We start from the raw sequence: 6,153 nt of genomic DNA on the forward strand, positions 1-6,153 counted from the left end.
AAGACCCCACACACCCAACACGGACTGTTCACACTTCTGCCCTCGGAACGAAGGTTTAGAAGTGTGAAATCCAGACTCGACTTGATTTTGTATCTCGACTCAGCAACTCCTTCTTCCCCACTGCTATCAGACTCTTAAACAGCTGACCTATTTTAACAGTATCAATAATTTTTGCACTTCAGGTCATCTCACATATCAACCAGCATATTAAGCTCATAGCTCTTTTGCACATAAATCTATCTATTCAATACTTCAATTTTTCCTTTTTGTCTCCATTTATTTATTCATACTATTTGTATTCTATCTATTGTACATATTAACCAGCATCTGTGTGTGGACAGCAGAGAAAGAATTTCATTGTACAGAGAAATGCTTTTTATTGGTACACATGACAATGAATGCTTTGAATCTTTGAATATCTTGAGGCGTTATTATTCTTCCTCGTTTCATTAAGAGCATGATAAAACAATCAAATCTTCAACCCCTTCTCTTCCCAAATGGTTTTGGGGTCAACACTGAACTGCATAGAAAATTCAGCTGCCAACCTGTTAACTTGTTGGAGACTAAACAAGCATCAAGTCATCTTTTCCTCCCAGAGGGGATGATACATGAGGTTATAAAGACTTCCGATATTGTAGAAGTCTATGGAAGAACACATCTGATCAGGATCAACCTCTGGTTGTGATTGTACATAAATAAATAAATAAATAAATAAATAAAGACATTTTTATTTCTATAGCACCTTTCTAGACAGAATCACAAAGTGCTGCACATAAGATAACAAATAATAAAAGGGTAAAACAGACAATATAAAACAGGCAGAAATTTAACCAAACACAGTTTTAAAAAGGTGAGTTTTGAGTTGTTCTTTTAAAAACAACTACTGAGTCCACAGTTCTTAATGTTTGGGGGAGAGAGTTCCACAGTCTAGGGGCCACGGTGGCAAAAGCTCTGTCACCATTAGTTCTCATTTTAGCCTGTTTTATAGCAAGTAAGCCCTGATCAGATGACCTCAGGGACCTGCTAGGGACATAGGGCTGTAGCAGATCGGAGATGTAGGGAGGTGCCAGTCCATGCAAGGCTCTAAATGTCAAGACCAGGATCTTAAAATGTACTCTAAGTTCAACAGGAAGCCAGTGTAGCTGAAATAGCAATGGTGTCACATGAGAATACTTGGAGGATTTTGTCAAAAGTCTAGCTGCAGCGTTTTGCACAACCTGCAGACGATCCAGAGAACCTTTGCTTAGACACATAAACAAAGAGTTACAATAGTCCAAGCGTGAGGAAATAAATGCATGTATAGCTATCTCCAGTTCAGGGCGAGATAAAATAGGGCTTAACTTAGCCACATTTCTTAAATGATAAAAACAAGACTGAACCAGAGATTTCACATGCCCATCCAATGTAAGAGTCGAGTCAAAAGTGACACCTAAATTCCTGATAGAGGATTTAACATACACAGAAAGAAGACCAAGGGCTTTCACTATCTGGGATACAAATCTGTCCGGAGCACATATGAGGACTTCAGTTTTCCCCTCGTTGAGTTGGAGGAAATTTACAGCCATCAAACGTTTGATAGAATTTAAGCAGTCATTTAAAAGCTGAAGCTTAGATAAATCCTGGGGCTTAAAGAGATGTACAACTGAATATCATCAGCATAACAGTGATAAGAAATCTCCTCAAAAGAGCCCATTATGTGCTGGAGGGGGAGAAGATATATTAAGAACAATGGTGTGAGTGGTGAGTGGCTCTACTACCACAGAGAAGTTGTGGCAAAAACACCTGTAATAGTCAGCTAGACCTAGAAACCGCCCAAAACAAGAGAGTTCATCTCTTGTCTTGGGTGTAGGGTGGGACAGAATTGCATCCATTTATGCAGTTATGAGACGAATTTGCCCCTGTCCAACCTGCTTACCTAGATATGTCGACAGCTTTCCCAAACTCGCACTTTGCCAGGTTAAGGGTTAAAGAGGCTTGAGCTAAACAAGTAAACGCAGATCACACTTCCCTGTTAACAGCATGATTTTACAACTACAGTCTCTTCAAAGAGCCATTATAAAAGCTATAGTTGGAACCAACTGATGAATACATAGCACTAAACCTGACATTCACACACTTTGGTGATGAGTTTATGGGCTCTGTCACTCATTTCATATCACAATGAATAAAACATTGAGCCCACTTTTGGGTAATTTTTGGTCATTCTTAGAGTCAGAAAGAAACATTATCCAGAGTATACTCACTGGTAACGCTCGTGATTTAAATAATAATAATAATATGATGTGGCTTGTTTTGTGTGTCCAACAAGTTTGCAATTTAGTTTTGGCGAAGAAAATTCTAATGATTTATTCATCTTCTCGTCTTTTAGCGCTAACTAGCAGAAAGACATAAAGGTCATCTCTTATGTGGTATCTTTTTCCTGGAGTTGTAGAGCTAAAAATGAGATTGGTCTGTTTCAGTTTCTGTTACCTGTCCAAAGGTAATAAAAGTCACCTCCAGACCCCTCTCACAAAATATAGTGTTAAGTTTCACTTTAGTGGATCACATAAACATCATATTAAAACCCTTCTGTCACGGTCCTGGGTCAGTGACCCAGTGTTTTGATTTTGTATTATCATTAAGTCCCCGTCTCTGTGTTATACTTCCTGTTTTACTTTGACGGTCCCTTGTCTTATGTCAGTGTTTCTACTTTTGCTTTACCCATCCCATGTCTCATCATGTTTGATTACTCCCAGCTCTGCTCTTCTCCTGTGTCTCATTCACTCGGTGTCCCTCAGTGTGTTTAAGACCTGTGTTTTCCTTGCTCTGTGTCACGTCGTACCCTCGTCATGCTGTGTGTGGTTCCCTCCGTGCTCCCTGTGATCCGCGTCCCTAGTCTCTCGTTCCAGGTTTCCTAGTGTTTAGTATCAGTTTCCAGTTTGTAGTTTGGGTTTGTTTTTTGTGTGTTTGTTTTTATGGAGTTTTTTGCACTGCAATAAAGCAGCCTCTTTGAGTGTTTTTTCCTATGTCTGAGTGTCTTGCGTTTGGGTCCTACATCCTGCCTGCCACACAGCCGTATGACATCTTCCATGTGTTGTAGGATTTTTTTTCTGCCTTTTTTGCTTTATAGTACCTACCCACCACATAATAGCAGAATGGCAAAGTTAATGACAAGTGCAATGGCTGCTCGAACATGCTCCTGAAAAGTGTCTTCAAACATACATTAATTACTAAATAATAATCAGTGAAGAGCATTTTAAAAACGCAGCTTTACATAAAAAGTATTCTGTTACGTTTGATCATCAGGTCTGGTGGACGGTCTCTTGCTGTAGAGTAATTAAGTGTCTTATCCTATATGTAATGCTAAAACAGATGCAGTGTGCGAATACTGATACTGTTTACTTTAATTTCATATTTTGCCATGATCTTTGGTCAGGATGCTGGTCCTGTGGGAGTTTTGATTATCATTGAGAATGAAAAAGGTATTGCTTTAAAAATCAAAGTAAATATTTTAAAGAAAATGTTTGTGTTGTGATATTTTGATACCACGGTTAGCATTTACAGGAGATTGTTTTATACAGGAAAACTGTTACTCAATAAGGCCCATCTACTAGTTGTTTTTCTCTTTCTCTGTGACCCAAGAATTAAGGTGTAAGACTCACAAGCTGGTCCCCCAAGGTCGAAAACACCACAGAGATGAGACCACTTCCTTACTCCCATCCTCCCTTTTTCTTTATCTCCTGGAAAAGGCTCGTTAAAGGCTAGGTGGTTTGTTTCAGAATTCACTAATGAAAGAACTCTGTATTTTATGTCTAGGAGTGTATTTTGCTGGGATGATCATAAATTATAGCTGAACTGATAAACTACACAAGGGATACTTTGCTCAGAAGGCAGGAAGACGTTTCCTTATTTAGTCTGTACCGGTTTGAACTGGGAAAGCTGACACACGAACCTTTTTTCCTCTATATAAACTGCTGTGTATCAAATAAACCTTTGAGTTGATTTGGGAAGGCAACCTGAAGCAGTCTGTGTTTCCTTGTTCTCCCAAGCTGCTCCCGGCGCTGTAACTAACCCAGCTGAACGGCATACCTGAGTGTTACTTTAAATAATTAGGAATCTTAGAAGGAAAGGACAGAACTCTGCTTATCGCTCACGCCACGGAGGAAACCCGGGACGGCAATTTCCTTCAGTTTGCCTTTGTATTATGTTGGGCAGTAGTACCTGTTTGCAGCAGTTGTTACAGAGACGTGGAAAGAACATTCAATCGTCGTGTTTTTGTGCGAAGAAATGACAAAGACGTTGTACCTGATTCATAGATGAGAATTTCTACACAGCAGACGCCGGTTGCTAAAACGAAAGTTTCAGTTTTGCGTTTGTGAAACTTGATTTTGTCTGTTAGGAGGGCATCTGCTTGCAGTATGACTCACAGAGGATCTGCTGCCATAAACAGGAAGGCTCAAACCACACACGGTTGTGTTGAATACTCCTTCCAGAGCATTGCAGATGGGAGGTGTCGCTCTCAAAGACTGTTTTAAGAAAAAAGAAAAAGCTGGTATGAGCTGAGACTCTAGAATAAAAGTTTTTTCAGTCACTGTGACAGTTACTACATTGAGACACAGAAAGTGTGGTACATATATCACAGTTATGTAGTAGTTGTGAACATCAGTGCAGGTTCATCTGTGGAGGTTTTGGCCAGTAATTTTTAAAAATCCAGACTTTGAATCAGTTTTATAAATGTTTAGCACATTTTAGTGGCTTGAAATAATAGTGGCCTTGAATTCAGTGGCACATGCAGAACTGTTTCTGTTATTTTCTCTAGTGAAAAGATTTTGAATGTAAAAAAGTGGACAAAAAAGATCTACTGGTAAGTTTCTCCTGTTGTTGCAGGGCAACTTGCTCAAAAGGGAAAATGCATGTGCAAGGTTTTGCTCTTTCTGTTTAACCCTCTCAGGATCAAATTAAACTTTTTGTTGCTAATGCACAACCAAGTCCTGTAGTGATACTTCTGAGTAAAGAAAAAAACTATAAAATATGTATGTGGGGTAATCAGGTTGTTAGTTTTTAACTGTTGCAAATCGGCAACGCCTGCCTTGAGAGGGTTAAAGGCCTTTAAGATGACAGTGTTTATTCAGATTATTAGAGTCTCTCTTCAGCACCATACACTCACATTTTCATTTGAATTAGTTTGCCCAACGAAAAAAGTAATAAAAGTATAGATGAGATTCACTCCCAATAAATAAATCTTCTTCAAGACCTTACACTTTTTCATTAAATAATCTGATTTAGTGTAACATCACTTAATCAGGTCAACAGCTATCCAGGCTAAAATATTTTGCTCTGCCTCGTGTGAGAATTCAGGCACATTAGAAAAAGCCAATAAAAGGCTCAGTCATCATTTTATAGTTTCAATACTACATTCTGATAAACGCAGTTCTTCTTTTTCTATTAATAAACTCTAACAACAAACTACAAACGAAAGCCTGAAAAAATTCAGTACTGAAAACCATTTCCCTTATTTATGAATTCTGCTTATTCGTATTAAAATGTTTATTTTTTTTAAAAATGACTCAGCTTTGATATCATTACGCCACATTAATGGAAAATTAAGCACACAAAAGGGATGAAATTAGTGACTGCACTAATATATTCTGTTTTCTATCCTCAGATCAATGCAGAATAAACAGTCAGTAGCCCAATTTGTCTGCTTCATATGTCTCATCCTCGAGTTCCCTGTTTGATGGAGATCTGACAGCAGTGTGTGAAACTCCCATTTCTTGACCTTCACATAGATATGGACAGATGACATTCTCATTTTTTTTCTCAAAGACCTTGCTGTGTCCATATATATAAGCTGAGAAATACAATTATGTTAAAAAAAAAGAAGACATCATTAACTAATGCCTGGAAAACAGCAAGGGCATTGGTGAATCCAAAAGGCAAATAGAAAAACAAGTATTACAAGTAAACAAGTATAAAAAAAACAACAAGAAACTTCATACAAGTTATTTCCAGTGAGGTGTATATGAACCTGCACAGCCACTATTTTTTCGAGAGTTTTGGCTCGGAAGGGCAAATTTGAAATTAGCCTGAAATTATTTAAAACGGTACGGTCTGAACCATTCTTTTTCAAAACTGGAGTTATTATTGCAGTTTTAAGAGAGGATAGAACAGAAC

The sequence above is a fragment of the Aulonocara stuartgranti genome, assembly GCF_965226115.1.
Source record: "Aulonocara stuartgranti genome assembly, chromosome: 6".
NCBI lineage: Eukaryota > Metazoa > Chordata > Actinopteri > Cichliformes > Cichlidae > Aulonocara > Aulonocara stuartgranti.